Here is a 25,785-nt window from a genome sequence, read left to right as displayed (position 1 = left end):
CTCGAGGATTCCACCTCTCCCCTGTTTTTGGGTTCCTTAAGTGAGAGGGGCTAGGGGGCTTGTTGTTACTTTAAATCCGTTTCCTCTGAATCCACATGCAAGTATTTATAAATTTTAAGCATGGTTTGCAAGAAAGCAATGTTGTAAAAAAAACAAGCGTACTCTAAGGAATCTCTGTTCATTCATAATCTATACCAATTTTCCTGGGTTGCTATGGGATGAAGCCAGTCCCAGCTGTCACCGAGTGAGAGGCAAGGTACACCCTGAACAGATCATCAGTCTATTACAGGGCTTACACATATATATAAACAACCATTAACACTCAAGCCGACAGGCTATTTAGAGTCACCAATTAACACAGCAGCACGTATTTGAAATGGGGGACAGCAGCGCATCTGAGCTCAACTCAAACTGAAGATTAACACAGAAAAGCCAGTGGATTCAAACCCATAACCCTAACCAGAAGGCAGGTCAGTTAACCACTGCCATACCACCACACCTCACCTATAGATATGAACTGCTCTACGTAAAACACAAATGACAATAGATGTTAAACGTATAAACCTAAGCATGCAGGAGTTTCTGTGCTTTCAGTGTGAACTTGCCACTGTTGGACCGTGACAGAGCAGCGACCTGCAGATCAGAGGCTGGATTAATTGTTGACAGTCTCCCAGTCCAAACAGAACCCTCACTAGCCCACTACACATCCACACACCTCCCAACTACATTGAGGTCCTGACAGACACTTTGATTTATGTCCAGCTACCAACAAAAAAAGAGGACAAAATCAATTGGCTATTACCGCACTTAGCACAGGGCTGTCACCACCTGGGAGTAGGGTGTTGAAAATTAAAGACAGAGCCCATGTATATGGAATACATCTCTCTTGCTCTACTACGTACCAAAATAGAAAACGTTCCCAAACATTTTATATAGATTAATTAGGTTAGATCAATTTATTTCCAATGAAATATTCACAGAATGGCATGGCATAAACACATATAGCTTCAAACTCAGTCCCTGTAACACTTGGGCTCCTGGACAACCCTGGACCTGGTTCAGAGGAGCTGGCTTGTGACCTAAGTGTGGATGCTTAAAGTTGCCAGACAGGATGGAAAAACTGTGGGCAGGCAAAACAACAACCACTGTCACAACACCGCTGTGCAAGGCTCAGGATTCCATCTGGCCAACAGAAAACTACAGCAACAACTATACCGGGACACTTGCACTTGTTCTAGGACTAATGCAAACTGAAAGGCTCGTAAAAGCTGTACTTGCAAACAATGCAAAAAAAAAACCCTGTCCGACTTCTTTGATTCTCCACTCATTACAGATTGTTGGCTGTGAGTAAAGCCAATCTGCGATTTGATCGGTCTTCGACCCCTACCCACTCTCAGTGTCTCTGCTTTTTCTCGCACTCTTTCATGCTTTTGATCTTCTTGTTTGAAAGAACAAAAGACAATCCATGTCAAAGGCACCAACTTTGTATCAGTCACTACTGTTTCACAGATCTGTTCAATGTCTTGGAATAATACTATAGTTAGTTTTGATAAGGTTGAAACATCCTCTTTATTGTTATCGTGTCCTTTCACCTGTGATAAACCTGGAAGTGTCCTGTTGTGTTTAGGTATTTATATTCCAGTGGAAGCTATTCTAGGCATGTATCATACAGGCAACAGAGGGATCGCTTTTGGGTGGGGTGTGAGGACATAGTATTCGAAGGACAAGCGTAAAACCTAGAATTCAACAAAGCTATAGACGATAAAAAAGGTTTTCACATTGTAAGAGACTGTATGTAACTGTATGTAAAAGAAAAGAACAGGAAAAGGTAATAACATACTATAAAACCCTTGCTCTTTCCCCTTATAGGGGTGTGCCTAAATGGAGCACAGGTGTCAGCGGTAAAATGGGCCGCATTGCATCATTCCCTCTCCTCTACATGTCATCCTGTCCCTCAGCAGCCCAGGAACTATGTCTAACCAACAACTGTGTGTCTGCCAACTGGAATGCAGGCCAGGGTCAGTGGCAGGGGCCTCATGGCCTCCTAGGGACTATTCTGAGAGCAGAAGCTCATCTCTGTTCTAACCCTAACTGGTGTCTTGTGACTGTGGTTAAAAATGGCCCTGTGTGCTCACTGACTTGAAAACACAATCACTCTCCCTCCCTTATACACACACAAGAAACTAGTTACAGGAGCCCGATGTGGTTCTGACTGCTGCAAGTTAAGGGACATAAGAGACAAGATCATATGCATGTGTTTTTGAAAAATAACATGATGAACATGTACACCAAATTTAACTAACAGATGCGCTAGGATAGTGTATGCACACGTGTTCAAGCACATACTGTAAGTGCACGTCAATCTCAAGCATTAGGCCCATACATGCAGTTACAGTACAATGTCCAAATAATCTCTGTATCCATCTGTAATTCCAAGTTCCACCTCACTGACCATGCACTGTAATCACCGTGTACTTAGCGATATCTTTAGAGAGCTAGCCTGCGAGAGTCCTCTTTACGACACTGTAAACTTTAACTGTCTGGGTCTTACTGCTTTAACTCCAGTCCAGCCACCCGAGGGAACCAGGGAGCTTACGGAAGGAGCTTATTGGCTTGAATGGGAGAAAGCCACTGTCATCCATCTCAGCAGCAGCAGCAGCAGCAGAAGCAGCAGCATGACAGCGCTCAGACAGCTGTCACGCTCACATGGCCACGTAGACATTTAGTTACAGTAATTTTAATGAGAGTCAACCCAACAAAAATAATCTGACACTCTAAACTGTAAATATACATAAGTGAAGACATATATAAATGTATAATATGTCTTATCAATCAATCATTGCTAAAACTATGAACTAAAACCTTAAAGTATTGAAGTGACTACTGAATACTTATAATAATAATAAACAGTAATGCTTCTAGTAAATTACCAGAATGTCTGTTTGATTTGTTTGTTTTGAAGGTTTCTTATTATATTTATAACTATATTTTATATAGTAATACATAAATAATATATTTATGAATTTCCTGGCGCGCCACCGAGCGCAGCTGAGCGAGGGAAAAGAAGAGTCTTGCATAGAAATTACTTAAGCCGTATATTGTAATATTAGCTTTGAATCAAAAAAGTAGTAAGGTGAACAAGGCCCACTGTTTCCATTAGCACAATAAGAACATTCCCTGACCAAGACACGCGCATCCTGCAACGTGTGGATGAGTGATGTGTGTCAAATCTACCCAGTGTTTAAATACCCAATAACTATAATTTGTTAATATTATTTGACCCAATTTGGGCAACTTATTGGATAAACTTATGGCCAATTCCCTAGATAGATAACTCACAGCCTTTCCAGCTCCACTTGGCTTTTATCTCCAACTCGGCATGTGATGGAGAGGCTTCTTGCTGTTAAATCATCTATTTCACGAGTTGCTGTCACTCCGAGAGAAAAAACAACTCAAGGAGGCTATTAGAGCCTGGCTGTGTTAATGCAGTCACCCATTAAAAAATCCCCACAGAGCTGAGGAAAGTGGACTCATACACTTTAAGTATCTGAATACATTCCAACAGGCCTGAACTCTCATAAATATGCATGCATCAACTAAAGGAATTAATCACAGGAAGAGATGCAAACATCACATGACGCATGACATCACAAACATCAGCATGGTTTGCTCTTGAAATAATAATTTATAGCAAAGTTATTAAATTCTAATTCTAAATTTCAATATTTTCTTGCAGTCGCCGATCCATGTTTAGGTGAAAACAGAATTCCAGGACAATGATACAGTACACATGCACAGAGGTTGTGCAGCACATGCCCACAGACACCTGTTGTGACACTCAGATTGCCACAGCCCTAAGATAGTTCATCCCTGAGAGCTTGCTCACGTGAACTCCTGGGGGCTGGTACAGGGCTTCCTTTTGGTGCAATACAAACAGGACTTTTATAGGCATGTTTATGAGGGGTTTGTCGTGGTCCCCTGGTTGGGGAAAAGGCTGGACCAAGCTAGGCTGAGCCAAGGTAGGTGGGGGCGGCAGGCAAGGATTGATGTCAGGAAGGACAGTGCAGCCATGTCTGGGCGTCTGGGTCATATACCGTGGCCTCTTCTCTCACTGGTTTCAGCTCAGGTTGCTATTTCATGTGGGCTCTCCTGCAGTGGGACACTAACTGACAACATAGCTCCTCTGTGAATGGCATAGGTCAGTTCACACATGTGGTAGCACAGTGTCTAGGTGGTGCACACAGTGGATCATGTAGAGAAAGTGCCTGCTGTGAAAATTAACCCTATAAATAAAAGCTAAACATGCTGCTCCAGAGAAAAATGCGATCCCGGTTAAAACGCGGTTATATTGCTGTGGGTTGATGTGGAGATGTTGCAGCGGCATCGGGATTTATGTGTGAGGGAAGGGGCAGCTTTTTTTTTCCCGGAGTGTGGTTCTCTCCAAGTTGCTATATTTTGTAGCATTACCATAGCTGTGCTAAAAGCCAGATGAGGCCCTGACCCTGTGGACTAAGGAATCATTATGGCCTCATAAAGGGCCCTGCGCCAAGCCTCCACTAAGTGAGCCTAGATCCACGCGGAGCCAATGCAGCTGATTAATTAGTCAAGCAATCAATGGGCTTCCATCCACTGATTTCCTCCAGTAGTCTGCCCAAGTACTGCAGCAATTACTGCAAACATACAAACACATGCATCCACACACACACACACACACACACACACACACACACACACACACACACACACACACACACACACACACACACACACACACACACACACACACACACACACACACACACACACACACACAACAATACGAAACACACGAGCGTACATGCAAACATCACACACACGTTCCTCCTTTACACTCAAGAAAATGATAATGAGATACAAAAACAAAGAAAAACACTTTGAATTGGGGATAAGAGGCGACAAAGGGAAAAAAAAGCTGTGGGAATAAGTAAGAAAGTTCTCACCTTCAAAGCGATGAGAGCAGGCTGCCTGTCAGTCAGGAGAGGGAGGTACCATTTGAAGGATCAGTCATCCTTGACAGTACTGTCATGGAGAGCCTTAATTAGCCAGGATTACTTCCTCACTTAATGAAGCATGCGCTGCTTCGTCTCGGCCCGAATACCACTCTCCCCTCTCCCTACTTTCTCTCCCTCAGGTTTTCTCCTCCATCTATGTCCCTTACCCATTCTCTGTAGCCTTTTCCTGTTCTGCATGCTTCTCTGTAGGGAGACTGCACAAAATCACTCTTCATATTGAAGACTTCTCGCATCCCCCATCATGGATGCTCTGTCACTTCCACTAACCCAAGTGGGTGTGTGCTCACGGCTGTCTCCAGTCATTCTTCCTCATAGACCTCCAATTCCTCCTCAGCTGGCTATTTTTCAGTTTCACTCAAGCATTCATCATCCACAGTTTTTGGTCTTGGCCTGATAGTTTGTGAGGGGTCTTCTTGATGGCCAGATCAACAAACAGTGTGACTACCGGCAGTGAATACACGTATCTGCATAGCCTTACCACATACCACATTGTTGTTGGGTTGCCTCATTAGAGTTTAATATAACACATGGGGGCTGCTAATGTAGGATTTAGAAAATAATAATTGTCATGAAGACCTTAGATTCGTCCAATTCGTACTGTACAAAATATTTTGTTAAAGCTAAGAAGCACATGCATCTTCAGACAATAAGAATGGACATGGAAAGAGAGTGTGGATAGACGACTGACTAATAAAATAGTGAGAGGATGGGAAGAGTATGAAAAAAGAAGGGAGAGAGAAATGAAGGAGAGGTATAGGCTCAGAGGAGCAAGGATAGCAATTTGCCGCCACAGCGCACACAATGTCCCCTCCTTGCCTGTGGGCCATGTGATGACTGCTCCTTCAATTACACTTCACACTGGTCAGGGAGAAAGAGATAGAGAGAGAGACAGAGGAGGTAAGAGATGGAGGGAGACATGGAGACAGATGAGAGGCGAAGAGATCCCAATGCAGATACTAACAGGAAGCAAAATGGGTGGACAGGACAGTTCATTAGTTCAAATACTGCTTTGTTTGCTCATTAGTTAGTAGCTGTGATCATATTTTTGGAAAATTAAAACATGCATGGACACATTTTTATCAACTCTACTAGTCTATTAAAAAAAAACAGCTATGATACCTTCCTAGTACTTGTCAGGAGTCCACCTGTTTTAGCTGAGCCACATGGTCTGTAAATACGAAGTCAAAAACATTTACACTGTGAGGAATAGAAACTCCATGAAGTCTAAGAAAACCACTGCAGACTGTGGCAAGTGCGCTTTAATCCTAATGGACACCTCCTCAGGTACCTTGGCTAGTCTTCAACTGAGTTATACATTGCTAAGGTAAAGTGTGGTAAAGAGATGCTTTTCTGCAACAGGTACAGCACGACTGGTCAGAACAGCAAAGGGGATGAATGCAGCCAAACACTTGTGAAAGAGGTTCTTGAAGGACAGGCCTCTAACTGTCCTTCATTGTCCCACGCAGGCCACAGATTTACAGCCCTCATTTAGACTGTAACATTTTTACATTCAAATAATAGCCACAAATCATTTTCATCGTTCACTGAGTTGAAATACCTCAAATAGTGTTAATGACATTGCTACTGTGTGACAAGATCATATGGAACTCTTTCCCATGCCCAGTCAAAGGTTGTAAAATCACTGCATACAGTGCTTATATGGATTGCAACATACTATGTCTAAGTATGGATAAAGATAGAACTGGAGGTGTGAAAGAAGCATACACTATGTCCTGTCACATCTGAACGTTGTTTGTTCATACAGGCAGCTCAAACAGACATTTCTTATTTGTGTTTCCACCTCATTTAATCCATTTGGTTGTGGTACAATAGCATTTTCAATAAAAACTATCAATATACATATATCCTTACCTACTTTACATCAACACACCCACCCACTCACAGTGGTAAACACCAAGGATGTGATGTGCATTCGGATATCTCACAGGTTCCTGTTCACACATGCAGCTCACCAGACTAAGGAAGAGAAAAAGAGGGCAGATTTTTCATGCATGGAAGAGTTTTAAAGATGGGTCAAGAGAGAAGATGTCAGCGGGGACCACTGCTTATATTTTCCTCCCAGCATTCACGGTGTTATTTTAAACACAGCCATGACGTTTCCCAACCAAGTATTTTTTTGTGGCTAACCCAAACCACAAAATGCTCATAGGAATTAGTTTAGTAAAGCTGCTTTTAACTGCTCTGAAGGGCCTCAGAAAGAGAGTCCTGCTGGTAGGAGCATCTGATCAGAAAGTCATCAGATCTTTGGTTTTGGAATGGAATTGCAGACTTTCCCAACCTTCCAAGTGGCATTTTTTTTTAGTGTGTGAGGCTTGTAAAATTAAAGAATCTCAGCGAAGTCAAATCCGCTGTAACAATGCAGTGGCACAATCCAGTCCTGTAAGTTCTGCACTGATTTAGCCTAGCAATTTTACAAGGTTCAAGGAGTAACATGCAAAAGGCTGCAGTGTGCAGACCTTCAGTCCCTAGAATGAGCTCTAGACGAGATGTTTCCTTTGAGATGTTTCCTTAGTCGTGCCTCTGGCTACTGAAAATCTAAATGCCCCTTCCTAATTTTAAGGAAGTGGCAAGAACAGATCTTCAGCAGAATGCTATCAGCAGGCCAGATGAAGTGACCAAGGGATCACGCAGCTAATAAATATGGCATTCTATCAACAGAGTGGCTGGGTGAAGGTAACAGGAGGGTATGTTCTTACACAGGCCAGTAAAGATGCCTGGTATCCCCTCATCCAGCCCTTACTCGATATGGCTTTTCTCAAACATGCCCACCAGGCATGGGTCAACTGCTGAACCGAAGGAGGAGGAACGTAGACGGATGGAGGGATTGAGGGATAGACGTGGAGGTTTGGGACAGTCGGGGGTGGGGGAGGGTGTCGGTATCAATCCGTCATGGGCTGACAGCTGACTCCTGTGCCCGCCGTAGCCATGGGCAACTGACCAGAACCAAGCCTGAGCGGGCCAGCTGTGTGTTTCGTGCACGTACTAGTGCATATTACCTCTGCAAGCCCCCGACACGCACTTACAGCATGTGTGTCTCATCTTCCATCCAACAGTAGCCATACAATTATCCACATCTATCTGCCTCTCACACTCTCACTGCCTCCCCAGTCTGTCCATGGCATCTTACAAGTCAATCAATCAGTTTCAGGGAGCTGGCATGAGAGCACTGCATTTATCCAGAGCACACCCTGCCTGTTATACTTGAAGTATTTTTATTTAAACTGACCTTCAGACCAATCCACTTTTCTCCCTCTGTAGTGCCTCAGGTATGTGCAACAGCATAAGAGAGTCTTCAGAGAGGAATGACAGAGGAAGGCAGAGAGCAACATCTGGTGTTTTTTAGTTCCACCTCTGCAGCTTCTACCTGGGCTACTGAAAACCTGTGTCTTCAGAAACTGAAACGTTTTATCTGGGCGCATTTGCATGTATATCAGCTGCTCTTTATTATACCAATCCATTGCATTACTTACATTACGCTATGCCTCAAATCGTAAACAAAGTCTAAAACTGCAATAATGTTGATTGAACAGTTTGGTTTAGCTACCGAATTATGTTTTAACATTTCATAAATCTAGTTTTATTATGTACTGTGCAACTGTATCCTAACCGTGACAGTTGAAGTCATAATTGTTTCTGTTGTCTTCTGCAATCTGTTGGTATTGTCCACCTTCCTCCCACTTCTATGCAGATTGTTGAGCTCCATATGTTACTGTGTTTATTCTATACTCTGCCTCAATTACACACACACACACCACGCACACACACACACAAACATCACACAACACCCCCAGTCCCTCCCCTATCTTGCCCCCACAAGCCTCCCTTCCACCACCATCCCCTTCGGCTTCTGACAGTACCCCAGCGGGAGAGCACAGCCCTGATGGATGCCACAGATGGGCCTTTCCCTTGGATCTCCCAGTCTTGTCGCAGTCTGTGCTCGGCAGGGTCAGAAGCCAGGCCTCTCCATGAAATGCATGTTGTAACAGAAAACAAAAGAAGGGCCCCTGTCCCCAGCCACAGCAACCCCTTCAGACTCATATGCCCAAAACAGAAGGAAGATGTGAAGCACCCTGGGAGGATGAGTAAGGGTAAAAGGTTGTGGAGGATTAAAAATCAGAGGGATGGTGCATCACCAAAAAGAGGGAGCAGTATGCGAAGAATACCAGAAAACACATGTGGGAACATTTTCAGATGGACTGACAAATGGACAACTTTGTTTCTCCACAGGCCTTTTGTGTTTTTTGCCCTTTGTTCAATGTAATTGTGTCTCCGACACCATGTGGGTGCACGGTTTTCACCCTAATGCATGGAGTGTGTTATAAGCACGACTCAGCATGTGTTTGTTATTTGTTGCATCGTAGCATACAGTTGTTGTTCTGCTGGAAATCCACCCACATCAGTCCTCAGAAGTGACTGGATGTCAGTTTAGACATCTAGATCTTGAATGACGCCGAGAGACAAGCCCTCAGAGTGGAGCTCTGAAAGAGAAAAGCCTTTAATGCCATGGGTATAGTTACCGGCATCACTTCACACCAGCAGAGGGAAAGTACCATGACTTTAGATTTTTTTTTGGACTCTCTAATATTTAAGGGTGCGAGTAATTATATAATCATTACAAATTGATATTGCGGATTCAGTAAATAAAATAACGTGGCTCAGTGCATTGATAGGTACATTTGTGCCAACATAACAACATGTAAATAACACAGCTAACATCGCCACACTGTCACAGACAAAGGGTTAAAATAATAGATTAAGGTTAAGAATAATACAATAAAAAAATTAATAAGATCCTTGAGTAACAATTTGGTGCATCCTGACGTGGACTGTTAGAATGCTATATTAAGAGATGTATGGGCAACAATCCTCTCCTATAACTCTGATAACTGGTCACTGTTATCCTCAAATCACGTACAAATACAGTATATACACTATATGGACCTCCCACCTTCTTTCTACCACTTGCTGCCTGAGTGTACTGCAGTGAGGGAGGGTAAACTGGAGCTAAGCTGATCCTCGTTCCTGCGTGCTGGAGCTGAAAGTCGCACCGGGCAGCGTAGCCAGCCCCTGGCTATCCACTAAATTAAAGGCCTAATGCACAATTCTTCGTGCAGGCTGACAAACTAATGAAATGGAGAAGTAGGGGGCCCCTGGGAGAATTGGGCGACAGATGAAGACACCTCCAATGAGGGATTCAACCCAGGAGCAAGTCTCCACCTTGTCTTTTCCATCCACGTCTTCCTATCTTGCTCTCACTTTCTTGTTCCTATTCTCCATTATTCCCCTCTCTCTCCTGCTCCTGCTCCGCACAAAGCCAAGGGTGTCAACAGCTTGTGTGAGTGTGTGGAAAAGGTGCTCTACAGTACAGTAGTGTGTAGCTATACGTGTGCAGACTTTCAGGGAAGGTGGCCGACCACCAGGACCTGGAACTGGTTAGGGGGTGACAATAGCGTGCATTGCATCACACTACATTATACACCACTAAGGCATCAAACTGGTAACCTGCAAGCAAGGAGTGTGGTTGCGAGTGTCATCTAGTTAATTATCATGAAAAGCATCATCAGAAAAGAAAAAAAACAATAGGCCTGTTGTACTTGGATGACCTGTTCAAGCTTAGTCTACAGAATGTGTGGGAAAAACTGATGAGCATGTGAGCCACTGTTTGTTTGATCTGTATACAGTTATGTGACTCTAGAGAAGTGTGGAGGTGGTGCAGGGTTTTTTTGACAGCTGTGTGTTTGTTACCACCAAATAGTGGTACCCAGAGGACTGAACAGACTTAACCCACTAACCTTGAATCAAGTGCTTTGTCTATAAATAACTCTGACCAATTAAAGCTGTTTTTCTGAGTCCTCCCCACTGAGCCTGGAACCTCGGAGTCCCAGACGACTCATCTCTCGAGCAGCACAGCACAGGAGACGCCACCCTGCTAATTAGAGTTGCTATCATTCACCTGCCCCTGTCTTGCTGCGTGGCCCTACGGTCTCTCTCACGCGTACAAACTGGTTCTTCTACAGTGGCCAAGTGCTACCTCGTCCAATGTCATGAGACGCTGTCTGTACACGCACAGAGAGATATTTACACACAACTACATGCGCATAGCACATTAAATACAAAGCCAAAAAAATAAATAAATACTTTGCCCGATATCTTGAGCGGGGGATTAGCCCCGAGGAGATGACTCAGTAACTTAGCTATTTGCTCACTTGTGCAACACAGGTGTTTTATCATAACTGCCAACAACAAGGTGCACGAGCAAATTTGAAATTAAAAGCGGATGTGTCAGGAGCCTCCAATTCTATTGGCGAGTGGGAAAAGCCAATTGGAGACAAGGGAGACGGAATGCTACATAGGGAAATGGGCTGAATTACACTTTAATTGCCATCAGTATTAATTAGAAGTCTTGGAAATCTGTTGCGGTTTGGGCCTCCCTCCCGCCGGTTTGTCGTCCTTATGAAGATATCTATTAACATCTTAATTGCTGCTTGGTCGGCAGTGTTGTGCTGTGGCAGGCTGGCAGCTACAGTGAGCTAAATACAGCCTCCCTGACATCCAGTCCTTGAGGCTGGCTACAGTACCTTGTTAGCTGGATGGTCGAATGGCTAAGGGAACGCTTTGTGCTGCAGTATTAACGCACGCAACAAAACGTTTAATCAGCAGCCATACACACTGCAATGGCTTCCAATTATAAGTAATGTGTTTTTGAAAATATATTGGTATATACTGTATACTAATGCAGGCCTTGCTTTTGTATGTATTTGTAATTGTCTGAAGTGTGAAATTGGTCAGTCAGACGATGATGAAGTGGATGAAATGTAATGAATTCTATCTAGCCCCATAAGTGGTTGACCTAGGGTTGATCAAAGGTTAACGCCACTTCACCCCAAAGACAGGTCCCATTAGCAATTATATTGTGCATTAAGAGTCACTCTGTGTAGGTTAATGTTAGCTTGCACAATGCCTTGCGTCTGACTATGTGTGTGTGTCCTTGTGTGCCATTTAGCTAGTATGTTATCACTGCATAACTATCCTACAAGAATAAAGCAGGCTTTATGACTGTGCCTGAGAATGAAGAATAGCTTGTGTGTCATTGACACTCAGACGGCCACAGCCGGGGACTGTCAGTCAAATCTTATCTGTCTATCAGTATCTGCGATCCAGCCTGAAGTCGAATGTGTTGTGCTAAATGGCATTTTTACACATTAATGCATTTGATTACACCATGAGATGGATGGAAGACAGTGCCCCCTCGCCCCAATGCTATGCACCACACTCTGAACACACACAAACACACACACACACACGCAGACAACGTAATAACCCTGACTTTGACATTTGAAGTAACATTATTATTGGGCTCATTTGGAGCACAGAAGCCAGAGGCAGAAGGCGCTGTTCATCAGGTAGGGTGGGGCTGCAGGAGACCGGGAGGTCAGGTAGGGTAGGGGGTTTAAGGCTGATGAGGGGGATGGTGGGTGGATGTCACTGCCTCTAGGTTTGACATTCAAAGCACAACAGACAGCAGAGATGGATGCTGGGTAACATTCCACCTATGCACGCATGACAGACCCCCTCTACTGCTCAGAACAGCGTTTAATTCCCACACAGCCTTTCAAGAAAACTGGGGTCAACTTATTTCATTTCTGTTGCTGCAGCACCGACTCCAAAAAGGTGAGACGAAGCAATCACAACTGATTTTTCGTGTAGTCGTCTCCCCTTGCAGGAAGTCTCTTCTCCTCTGGCTCCACCCTGGAGACTAAAGCAGCAGGTGGGATACCTGGATTAGTGCCAAGCTGCACACTATTACCAACAGATCCAAAAGTGGTAACAGGCTGGGTTGTCCTGATGAGGATCAAGATAATCGCCTCGCTGTGCCTCCCTGTTGTTTCCTAGATCTTAGCCTTTACTCAGTGGAAGCTTACTGTAAGTGTGTTCTTTACGTCTGTGCATGCAGCAACAAAACAACAAATGTGCACACAGTTAAAGGATTGTGGCTTCACATACATGTGCCTTCTGTTTGTTCATAATACAAACGTGTTCCTGTGTGTTTTATTTAGTTGTGTAAGTGTTTGTGTATGTCTGTGCAGGTTAGATGGGGGCTCACAGGGTCAGAAGATGCTGCAGGGCTCTGCTGACGGCTGCAGGAAACCAATCAACCTTGTCTGTGTATTCCCCGACCCGTCGTTTTCTTAATGACCTGCCCTGACAGGCCTGCTGCAGCCTCGGCCAAACTTCCCTGCACTACTCAATGGATGACCGGCCCCATCAGCAACATGCTAATGACCCAAAGAGAGGGAAAAGGAGGCAGAAGGGTGGAGGGAGAAGAGACGAGGCATAAAGAGGAGTACAGAACTAAAAATAAACAGGGGATGAGCAACAGAAGAGCTGGGTTCCACCACTACTAATAATTGAGCATATCAACGCACAAGCAGCTGGAGCTTGTCCAGCCCTGGCTTATGATTATGGTGCAATTACACAAAAAAAGACACGGGATCCAAGAAACATTCTACCGCATAACTATAGCTTGCAACATACTGTACTGCAAGTCCATGTTCATCTGCATATCCTTAGTCTGTATACTAGTATCAAAAAGCCAAGATTTCTGCAGAAAATGGGCCTTTTTCTATTTTTAGGTAGACAATAAAGGTGTCAACGTGTGCAAATGAAGAAAGATTCTTCTAATGTGCTGTGTTAATGTATTAGTACTATCTAATTTCAGGGACATGACAATGACTAGAGGGAGTAGAGGGAGGACTAAAAGGCTGAAGTGGTTGGACCTACTGTATTCCAATGCTCCTATGAAGAAGCTAAGCTTTAATTTGCTCCTTCGCTTTATTTATAGTGGCAGTCACTGCGCTACCTGCCCTCTTGATATTGCCAAGATGACATTATCACTTGTTAGCATCAAAATGTGCACCCGTCTTAAACCACAGTCTTCGACATTTTGATCAGGACATCTTGATATATCACACAGAAAAAATATCATAGTGCACCTTGTTGTACTCCCACTGTAGATTACAGCAGAGCCTAAAGTACTTGTTGAAACACTGAATGCTTTGAGCATAAAAGTACCTCAGCCCACGCTTCTTTAAAAAAATGTATTTTTTTTTTTGTTTTATTTAAAACAAAAAAGAACTGAATGTGCCAAATGCATCTTGATTTTTATTTCTGGCACAATTATTTAAATGTCTGAATGTGTTGAATGCAGCCTCTATGGGGGAGGGAGTTTAATGTTAAGTTTGCTGCTGAAAGCAAAGTTCAACGTACATCAGGTCACACCAATTCTTGAAGAATCCTCAGATGTTGTCTGCGCTATTTTCTCCTAAAGCAGATACTATAAAAAGTGAGTGCCTTGTTGTAAGTTGGACTGGATATTTGATAAAAAGACAATGTTACGGTACACACACTCTAAAATCTTCATGCTTTGGAATTTCAGTAATAGAGAATATTACAAACGCACACATTTTGGTTAAGAGGCAGATATCAGATCATGTCAGCAGAACCCATATACAGTGCCAGGTCTGTGCATGTTTCAGTGACCATACACCTAATTGCCACAATATTAACATTAGTGTACAAAGTATTGTAGGTCCCGAAAACTCAGCTTGTGTAGAACCACACCAGTTACAGCGCCCGTCACGATTCCTCTCCAACGCACCATTAATGCTACAGAGAAGTTAATGTTGTGACTGATCTACTTCTTCTCAATGTAGTTATCACATGTCACTAAATGATTCCACATCTTGCCTTGCCTACGCGCTATCAGACAGAATCCTCCTCAGTCCGTTTACCCACATGTGCAGGCGTCAATGCAGCCAACCAAGAAAGCAGCCATGCTGGTATTCATTTCTCCACTTTCCACGCCTGCCCTCTGCCACTGTCTGGTCATTAAGGTCATCGACCTGAAATCTGATAGCAGTCAATGAGCTAACCAAATGAGCCACCTAATATCTGAATCTGCTGCGAGCACACAAACCCCTCAGTAATGCTGTGTACATTAACAGCATTAACGCAAAGAGCAGGGGAAAGGGCAGCTGAAGGGACGGAGCGAGTGAGGAGGGAGGGGAGAGAGAGGGGAGAAAGCAGCAAGACAGAGGAGGAAAGAAAATAAGAAAACCTTATCTATCATTGAACACTGAGGGGGTTTTTTTCCTTGTTGTACGAGACACGGCTGCGCATACAATTCATCATCTTTTATTTAGAAGATGTACAGAGACCCGTAAAGCCTAGTAAGATGAAATATGTCTCTTGCATAAATTGCGAATATTCCGTGTTTTCTCTCTGTGATAGAACTGTATTTCAATCCCTGTCATTACGAAGCTGCCAGAATCCCCTGGCAGGCGCAGGGAGGTTTGGGACTTTTAAGCCGTTTGTTTCATCTCAGGTATTAACCCCAATTTTATACCTACGCAGTGAGATAATCATGGTTTCAAGCTGTTAGTGTTTTCTTCACTCACCAAATCTGCACACTTTTAATCCCTGGAAACTAATTAAGACTTATATAATTATCATATTCACCGGTTCAGCTTAGTCAGTTTGTGTGCGTCTGAAGTTTGTGTGTGTGTGAATACAAGAAGGAGAGACCACAGCAGAAACGAGGAGAAAAAAAGCGCGTGGAAACTTTACGTCATTACGTCATTAAGGGGAAGGTAAATGAATGAGTGTTGGACAAGGTTTTCTTTATGCATGTTAGGAGGCACCATGGTGCTACAGAGCTTTGGGTGAGCATTGACTGAGCATTGACTGACCAATGTCCTGAACCCCCTCACAACACACGCACGCACGCGCGCACACACGCGCGCACACACGCGCACACACACACACACACACACACACACACACACACACACACACACACACACACACACACACACACACACACACACACACACACACACACACACACACACACTCCCCTTGTCAGACCCTGGAAATGCCTCACATTCCTTCCGCTTCACTGGCTGCTTTACAGCCCAGAGGAGATAACAAAGGAATGAGCAGGCATTTAGGCATTTTAATACCAGCCTACAGTGTAAACTCAGCAACCGCTTTTCTCAGTGGAACTCCTGTACACCACACCTCACCTTGCTCATCCACTGCAAAGATGTCACTGACTGTCCTGCTAATGAGAATGGGCATCCTGTACATATGAATGAGCCACTAGCCTGGCTCACATGTTAATCCCATTGAACTGAAACCTCATCCCACTGTCTGAGCTGCTCGTTGGCTCGCCCTCGTACCTGGGCCCCGACTCAAAGGCTGGCCGACTGAAGTCCTGCCGCTCTCCCCCGGGATGAAGTTTTCTCTTTCTCCCGGGCTCAAGTTGCCAGCTCAGGTATCCTGGATTCCCTAGGTCTCTCTCCTCCTGTTACACCTCCTGTAACTTGCATCCATTCCTTTAGCCCGGCTCAGGTCATCTATACCCTTCACCCCCTAAGTCTTCATCGGGATGACAAAGAGGGATAGCTAACAGATGCAGTGCTATGCATTCACTTGTGTGTTTTGGTTCACTGATGCACAATCAAGATCAAATGGATGATATGCTTGAACAGGAGATAGCAGATTGATTTCCAGGGCAAGTTCATTACGGTGTAAGAAGAGAGGTTCACAGTCAGGTGATGTTCTGGATGAAGGCTCACAAGACCTCTGCTGTGTGTTGGCCATAAAACAGCGCTGACAGTGGAGGATCATGTAGCTTGGAAGTGTGCTTCCCAACAAGACTGGCAGGTGGAAATGTACTTTGATTCAACCATCACTACCAAGCTCAAACTGTCTCTCATCCTCACTTCACACTCTTACCTCTCAGACAAGTGCAGCATACCTATTACGCAGCTCACTCACAGAGCACCACGCTGTTCTTTAGAGATGATGTACCGAGCATAGGTAGCTTTTGCTTCATTAAATTCCTATTTTACAAACAATAATAATAACAGGTGTCGCAATGTACAGTAAGCAAGATCTGCCCCCGTTCGTCTAAATATTTTCTAATTACTTTGGTTGATTCAATTCCATGGTTTACAATGGGGACTGATAAACAAATATTCTAGTTTCGCTAATTGTTCAAAATATCGCAAGTTCATAAATAAATGCTCAGTTTATTAACATATTTATTTTTCCTATTTGAACTTTGCTTAGCGTTCTTAAAAGGTTATTCGTTTCAGTCTTGAGTTTCTTGGCTTTAGGTTTACACAGGTTTTTGACCTTGAGTTTATCTAACATTGCAATTTTGATTAAAAAAATCTGAGAAAAAGCTGGATTGAATTCTTTGCCTTCACTTTTAGTTCCTACCTGCACCTGAGATGCCACGTCACAGTTCGCCTTCCAGGTGAGTAAGAGTCCAACAGAAAGAGTAATCTCTACAACAAGGCATCATATTACGCATCAGAGCTGCCTACACACATTTCAAACACGTACATACAACATGTAGAGAAGGCGCACACACAAATTATCCACACAGCCCTGGTTGATGCCCTGCAGCTTCCTGTTAGCTCAACCTAGCTTAGATTAGCCTAGCTTAGCTGAGTTTATTTTGGTTTTGCAGAGCTTAGTTGAACAAAGTTAGCATTTGTGTAGTTAGTATTTGTGTATTTGTGTGTGAACACATCATAAATAACAAACACGCACATTGTGCCTGTTATTTTTTTATGCCAAGTCGTTTCTGCTAAACATAGCTGCTCCTGCTACAGAGGTCGCCCCCTTAACAGCCTAGCTTGCCTGCTCTTTTCAGTAAAACTGACAGAAAGTAAGGTCTCGGCTTCAGCGCCTGGATAATGTTATGTTTGAAGTTCTTACTTGCTTCTTGTGTCTAAGTTGTGTCTGGGTCGAACGAAGGGAACGCGGGGGCATTTGCCGCGGTGTCCTCACCCGGCGGAGGCTTGTGATGCGTTTAGGTAACATCTGTAAAAAAATGTTTTCAGCCAATGTTTGGATTTGATTTTGAGCAGGAAATGATAAACGCCAATGCAGTTGACATCAATACCTGACACACCTACAGCAACAACGGAGCAATGCTGTGTTGGTTTTGTTCGAGTGGTAGTATCCGGTTTTTAACTGACAGGTTTGTCACTGGCAGTTATGCGTCAGAGGTCAATATTCAAGTTTGCTTGGATGTTTTGTTTTGTTTTGTTTTTTTTTTTGTTTTGTTTTGCTTTGTCTATTGTCTTCGGCCTAATCATATAACAAAAGAATTTAATTGGCAATGTCAAACTGCTTATATGCTCATAGAATAGTTTATACAAAATATTCACTCTCTCCCTTAACAGCAACACTCAAAAATCCAACAAACAGTTTTATTATATGGATAAAAATGTCACTTCCAAACATTATTCTGACCTCAGTAGATTAGAGGAGACATACAGAAAGGAGGAGTCACTCAGATTTAGGTGAAATCTGAAGACACACGAAAAGAAATTGGGAGGGGGGCTTAGTAGATTGCATGGGGGATTGCACGAGTTGTGAGCCCAGCAGGAGGCCATGTGCCTCTGGGGATGGGTTTCCAGGCGTGGCACACCCCAGGGGCGAGACAGACAGACACAGCCACATAAGGTTAACATGATGGTAACGCCGGCCGGCATCAGCCTTGCCTCCTCTCATTGCCACGTCCTTGTGTGAATGCCAGACCTTTGGGTCAGGTGGGAGTGGTTTGTTGGAACACAGTGGGTGGGTAGTGTGGTGCTAATGCGGTGTAGTGGTAATCCCACATGGCACAAGCAAAGCCCCAGGTAGTGTTTTAGACAGGCAGTGGCGACTCTGTGTCAGGGCCAGCCAGGGCTAATGTGTCAGCTGGGTGTTTCCCCAAATCAGCCTCGTCCCAGTCCAGGACAGCCCTCAACCGCAATGCTCTGCTGAAGATGACATATGCTGAAGGCAGATATGCTGGAGTGTGTGTGTGTGTGTGTGTGTGTGTGTGTGTGTGTGTGTGTGTGTGTGTGTGTGTGTGTGTGTGTGTGTGTGTGTGTGTGTGTGTGTGTGTTTGTGTGTCACTCATTCACATATAAGCCTGTGTTAGTTTTTACTCCTACACATATGCATTCATAAAGGAGTGTGTCTGAGTGTATACATTATACGTATGACTGAGCCCCTGTCTGAGTGTGGACCCTCTCCGATGGCCCCGCTGCTCTTTCATGTTGATGCAGTCCAGACATCTTTATTTAAAGATGATGTGGTTAAAGTAGCCTCTTAAGCCGCCCTTTACACGCCTCTGTGGTCTAAGCCAGTGTGAAGAGGTGCGCTAATCTCTCTGCCATGTCTGCATGCGAGACGAAGCGAGAGATCCTTGTAGCCCAGTAATTTTATCACACCTGATTAGAGATGCACCGAGATGAGCCAAACCGGAAGAAAAATATGGTTTAGCTTAAAGGCAATACGGCACCTTAAAGTATACTCTAAAGCTGCAATCTGGCGGTTTGTGTTGAGGACTACGGAGCAGACACCCAGTGGGAAATCTGTGGACAGCTGACTCTAAACAGCAGCAGCGGCAGCAGCAGATCCTTCCCCTGCTCGCCCGCTCCCCTCCTGACAGAGCTGCTGCGGATCACACCGCCTCGGGCCTGTTGTGGCTGGAAGCTGCCGTCCAAGCCTGCATGTCAGTGTGAGACAGTCTCTCGCTGACCTCTCCAGTGCTGGGGGCCTCCCAGCCCCAAGGAGGGGCCCCCCGCTCCATCACATCCCTTCCAATTACTGACATCCTGCTGCCTTTGAACACACAGGAATCATAGTGAAGAATAGCAGAGGTCAGACTGCAGATGGAGAGGGGTTGAAGCGGCCGAGTCAAAGTAAGAGGTAGAGAAAGAGAAAACAGGGAACGAAGAGTGAAAAGCTATTTGTGTCATTGATGCCGCCGCCGCCGCCCCTCCACCAAGCCGCCGTCCTTTTCAAGGTTCGAAACCTAATCAGGAGCAACTGTTTCAACAGCAAACACCGAAGGGCAGTGAGAGTCAAAAAAATGTCCTTCAGATGAGAAGAAGCAGAGAACATCTGCTACAGAGAAGAGGAAATGGAGGTTTTACATGTTTGTTTCAATTTGTTATAAAGACACGAAATGAAAAAGCAAAGCAATTTTTAATAACAATACATTTTTGTAGCAAAAAAGGTCAAAGATATAAGTTTAATTATGGGAGTAAAGTAAAATAGTTTCTACAAACAGTAGACTGAGGCTTTAAACATGAACGAATGGCCCTTAAAAACAAATTAGCTTTATTCCTGTGGCAGAATGAAAAGTTCCTTACATACACACTCCCACAAATAAAAACAGTACAGTTCACCCCCCCCCCCCCCCCACACACACACAGTCAGCGATGGCCTCACTCTCCCTACCACTGTCAGGCTAGAAATCCCTCTAAGGCCTCTCTTTCAGGCCGTAAGCGCTGTGCTGCTGAGTAGCCATATCAAGGGTCATTATAGGGTTAGAATGGGCTGCTAGACTCCAGCAGTCCCTGCAATTCAAGCACATAAAAATGTACAATGCATTTGTGACGACAGCGTTACATCAAACTAAGTCTGACAAGTTCAACATAGCGTTGGAATTCGAAAATAGCCTCCTGTTATGAAATAAAACATAATTTATGCTTTTCTGAGTTTTTGTGTGTGTGTGTGTGTGTGTGTGTGTGTGTGTGTGTGTGTGTGTGTGTGTGTGTGTGTGTGTGTGTGTGTGTGTGTGTGTGTGTGTGTGTGTGTAAAAGTAGAGTTTAAAGGGTGTTGAAAACTATTAGCCTGCTGTGGAGAGGCGCTGTGCAGAGAATGAGTGATGAATTATTGAAGTGGCTCTTTGGTGTGAATGAAGTGTTGAAAAGGTCCATTGCCACAGAGCACTCTGACGTTCCTGCACAAGGCTTTCAATAGCGCGTGTTAAAATAGCAGGCTCATACGGATACTCAGCCACGCCCACCTAACAAAATGCAAGAAGGTACGGGCGCCGTTTCCCTTTTTTTTGCTAAGCTGCACTTCCTGTCAGCATTTCTTCTCCTTCATCCCTTTCGCGCTGTGTCATTTCTGCCTTCCCTTCCTGCTTCCCTCCGACATCATTCTCAGAATTTCCCCTTGTTACAGCACATCCAGTGATCGCTCACTGTGATCCCGCTCTTTCAAGTTTCCCTCCGTATCAAAGGGCCTCTGCCGTTGGGTTGCGAGCGAGGGGAAACGTGAAGCGATGCTTCTCGACCGCGCGTTACGCCCCAACGGCGCCGACCGCGTGAGGGGCGAGAGTGGGAGGGAACGACAGAGAGCAGCGACATCGCACATGAAAGTCACCCCGGTCCATCCAGGAGAAAACGGCGGGCCCTGACTTAAAGGTAACGGCCGGCCTCGGGCACCGGGCGCGTTGCTAGGAGACAAGGAAGCGCTGCACGGTCGATGGGCTGGAGAAGACGCTCAGACGGAGGCAGTGACACGTACAGACGCACTGAAAACACACAGGGAGGGGCAAAAGGAAGCGGCTCAGACGCACACAACCGGACATGACTACAGCACCGATATGGTTTAATGACAGCACCACATTTCACAACTCCAGGTACTTCAGCCCCCCCGAGCTGCACAGAAGCACCGATAGAGCCAGCGCCTCCTTCCGCCCGTCAGATGTTTTATGGTGGGGGGTAATAAGATGGCCGCTCGTCTCTCTCCTTGACCCACTGTTGAACCTGCCACGGATGACAACTGCACCAGAGGGATGGGAGACGGCGGGAGCCCAGCGACTCCACCGGCCTGTGCCCAGTCAACAGGAGAGCGGCTGCTCCTGACGCATCTTCGTTTCTGACCCAGGATCCCTTCCCCTCAATGCAACACGTCTGTTCCTGCGAAAGAGCATCCTGAGCATCAGGCGTGACGTGATTAACCCCCCCACCCCCCCACCGGGGAATGAACCAGCCTGCACACAAACGGGCCCCGGATGCAGCAGGGGAGGAGGCCGACTCACCTTATCTAAAGTATTTGGAGGGGAGGACATGGACTCCTCCATTATATCATTATGCAAACACAACTCTGTGCCACAGGTTGACGGGCTGCATTTCATAAATCTGTGGACAACAAGCCCGTCTTGATTAAGTCTTGCTTACATCATTGCGAGAAATCAATCTGTTTAATTGGTCGGCTTTTGTCAAATATATTAGCCGAAGACCCGTATGAGGCCATTATATTGACGAGTGTAAATGAATATGCTTTCAGCTGACGCCGTTAAGATTCACTGAGCTTGTTGGGATGATTTATTGTGCTTACTAAACATGTTTTCCCTCACTTGACCACACTGAGGCTGACGGAGGAGGAAACGACGGGAAAAGAGGTGCGAGGACCGCTGGAACTCATCTTCAAAGTGGCTCATTTCATGATTGCAGTCATAATGATTCAAGATTGTCTAAGTGTGGTAACACTGGATGAATTCCACACCAAGGCATAAAAGACTTCAATCGCAGCATTATACAACAGGTCCATCGTACAGCGCCGCAAGCACCTAAGTCTGATGGATATATCTGCCCCACCCGTTTTGCATATGGTCTTGTTTTCCAGACTGGGTTTATCTTCTCCTCCACCGTTTTTAAGTCACTTCTACCACTTTAGCATTCATGGCAAGCACAGCGAGCCACAATAACAAGTGGTCTATTCAAATTAAATCAGTAATGGCATTGTCCATATTTCAGGCAGGTCATGCGTTTTTATTTATTCAAAGAATGAAGACAGGTCGGTTCCTCTCACAATTATCTCTTTTCATTTAAAGAATGAATGTGCACGTCAGGGCTTCTTTGACTCTCTTTCTTTCTATTCTAAGTTCCCCCCATCTCCGCTGCCCCCGCCATCACCGGGCGACAGTAGAGGTCGTTAGTGGAAGAGGGATGATGCCAAACTTGACTGGAGTCGAGCCTTATCTCTATTCTTTACACTCTCGCTTTTGTTTCAAGGGCTTTGTTTACACACGCCCCATTAATCACCTTCTGCCTTCCCACAATCCCACAGCATTTAAAGTGGGTGCTCATCCTGGGGACAATGCGCAGCACAGGTGCCAATGTAAATCTCTCTTTCTTCCCTTCTTAAAGGAAGGAAATGAAGATTCCGAGACCTCTGCTCACCTTCTCCTCTCAGGTGTCTCCATTATCTCTTCATCGCTCTTCCCCTTGGCCTTGGTCACAATCTTGACTTATCTCCCCAACTCAGCCCCGGAGAGTTCTGATGGCCAAATATTCAAATACTGCACACCTGAGCGGCGAAGGCCCGGCACTTGAGTCGATCCGGCCCACCGGTGCCGCGCCACGCCATCTAATCCAGTGCCGACAGCTGACTGACACTGCCCTCGTGTCTTGGCGGCCAAGTGTGAGTGTATGCAGACAGGATGCTGTTGAGCAAACATTAATCACACCACAGGAAGCCACAGGCAGAGAGGAGGATGGAGGACATGGGAGAAACCGTCAAGGAGTATAGGGTCACCTTTACAAAGACACCTCTCTATGAAATGCCATAAACCCAAAACGATATGCAGACAGTCCTCCATCTGCCACAATGTTGGGTGGAGGTCGCATCTATATTCTAAAGTGTTTTCTCATTTTTTCCATCCACTTCCAGGTATAGGCATGAGCTGTACTAAGCCCTCCTGCAATAACCATGACACTCAGAAAATCAACGTGGGAAAATGGGTGAAAACGCAAAGCTATGTTACACCGTCATGAGGATAGAACACAGAAAATGCATGAATGATGTTTTTTTGCTTCTCTGCAGATACATTTGCTGCATTTGAATATTGGTGTAGGACAGTATATGTGCAGTGCATGTACCTCACAGGCAGCGCTTTAATGCATGGCCCTGTTTAATTGCATAGTCAATGCATTCATCATTCAGATTGCAGAGCTTGGCTAAAATGAATTGAATTATCTGGCGGGCAGAACAAAGAGATGTACATTGAGTTTGTGTGTAATTTATTGTTGCGGAGAGGAGCGAGCGGGGACCAAGAGAGACTGGGAGAAGTAGAGGCAGTGAGGGGAGATAGAGAGACCTGGAGGAGGGCAGGAGAAGGGGGGGGGCAGACGCGAGGATGAGGGAAGAGGAGGAAGACAGAGAGGTCCGTGGGAGGAGAGAAGAGGGGCAAGTGGTGGAGTGAGAGAAATGAGTAGGAGAGAGGCGATAGGGAGGCCAAGAGGAGGGACGGGGAAGGACAGAGGGAGGAAGACGGGGAGGATGAGGAAGGGAAGATAATGGTGAAGCCTAGAGGAGGAAGAAGAGGGGGTGAAGGAGAGACAGGGAGGGAGGTGTGCAGAGCCAGAGATAGACCAGAGACAGACCTGACACCTTCCTCCAGATTCCTGAGGGGATAAAACAGTGTGTGTGTGTGTGTGTGTGTGTGTGTGTGTGTGTGTGTGTGTGTGTGTGTGTGTGTGTGTGTGTGTGTGTGTGTGTGTGTGTGTGTGTGTGTCCACAGGCCTGCACAGGTTTCCTGGAGATTTATTGTGTACATGCATGTGAATGTTGGATGAGCAGCCCTCGCCCTTCCTGGGGTGGACACCTGGACGTACACCCTTAGATCACACCCTCGCCCGGGGTCCCGCTCACACACACACGGACACACGGACACAGACACACATTTACGCTGCCAAGTCTCCATCTCTCTCTGTTGACTGTGAAGTAATTGCGGCGCGTATTGAAGAAAGCTTGTGGAGCCTGTGGTGGTGGAGAGAGGGGTGAACTGAGGAAAATCTATTTCCCAATACTATCTAACTGCAGCTTTCTTCCAATGGATGTGCATTCCTGGTACTGGCTGTGTCCCATTGATTCCTTCCCAACATTATCTGAAAATCTATGAGCATAAAGGACAGCTCCGCGAAGTACAAAGCACATAAACGCACATCATGTCCTATACGGCCGCTGTAGGTGGAGACTCTCACTTTCAGTCGCGCTCACTCTTGTTTTTGCTGGTTCCTTCCTATTATTCCCGCTCGCCTTCTCGAGCAGTCGGAGCGCGGCCTCGCGTTCCCTCCGCGTGCTTCTCCGGCGCCGGAGCACGCGTGATCCGCGCTCTGCTTTTCACGTCCAGACCCTAAGCCCTCGGAATCTGATCGTGGCAGCGGGACAGCATTCCTTCAACTGATCCATACTGTCCCACAAACATTCGAGCAGATGGACTCGGTGCCAAACAGCTCAGTGCTTAGACGGGGAGTAGACTACGCAGCTCCTCCTAGTGCTTGCCAAGGATTTATAATTAGACTGTGAAGAGAAACACACTGTACTGTGGTGCGGAGCTACAGCTGAGCATAACACAACATTTCGATAATGCAGCCTTGAGGAAAATATCCAATATGAAGATAGCAAGGGAGGGCGTGAAGTCAAAATTACTAAAAAAAATAATTATAAAGGCTGAGAAAGTGCTTAAAGGGGGCCATAAAAACATTTTCATGTCAATCAGGAGGACAGGTATTGACAGATATTGATTGCTTATATCATGCGCCACCTAATGATGATTATTTCCTGACTGCAGGCTCCCTCCAAGGCCTTAAAGGGAAAATATAAAGTGTACTCAAATATTTATGTGTGGACTAGACGCCTGAAAAAAGGGCTTATGTCACCTGCGACTGGACGTCCAGAGGGAACGAGCCCCACCTGCAGCTCAGCAGGAGGCGTTGGGTCGAGCCACTCGGACCTCACCCCAGTTCACCCGCGCCCGTTAAGGGCAAATCACTGCCCCGTCACACAAGGTAAAACCATGACGACGCGTTAAAATAGCCAGAGGCCGGAGGCGTGCGAG

General features: G+C 45.4%; 1 long non-coding RNA gene across 17 annotated transcripts in view; it reads right to left on the bottom strand.

The window, feature by feature from the left end:
* LOC114862637 (uncharacterized) overlaps window positions 1-19,018 on the bottom strand; it is a 163,659-nt gene extending 144,641 nt beyond the window's left edge. For 5 of the 17 annotated variants that reach the window (XR_008695458.1, XR_008695461.1, XR_008695457.1 and 2 more), the window contains exons 1-3: window positions 18,052-19,013; window positions 17,865-17,969; window positions 17,361-17,428 (exon numbers count right to left, since the gene is read on the bottom strand). This is a non-coding gene — a long non-coding RNA (uncharacterized LOC114862637). Of the gene's footprint in view, window positions 1-17,360; window positions 17,429-17,864; window positions 17,970-18,051 lie in introns of all 17 variants that reach the window. The other 12 variants (XR_008695453.1, XR_008695454.1, XR_008695452.1 and 9 more) reach the window with 6 other exon arrangements.
* Between the last annotated feature and the right edge of the window lie 6,767 nt (window positions 19,019-25,785).

The sequence above is a fragment of the Betta splendens genome, chromosome 9 (assembly GCF_900634795.4).
Source record: "Betta splendens chromosome 9, fBetSpl5.4, whole genome shotgun sequence".
Lineage (NCBI taxonomy): Eukaryota > Metazoa > Chordata > Actinopteri > Anabantiformes > Osphronemidae > Betta > Betta splendens.
The sequence above is the reverse complement of the archived record's forward strand: the minus strand, read 5'-3'. Positions and strand labels throughout refer to the sequence as shown.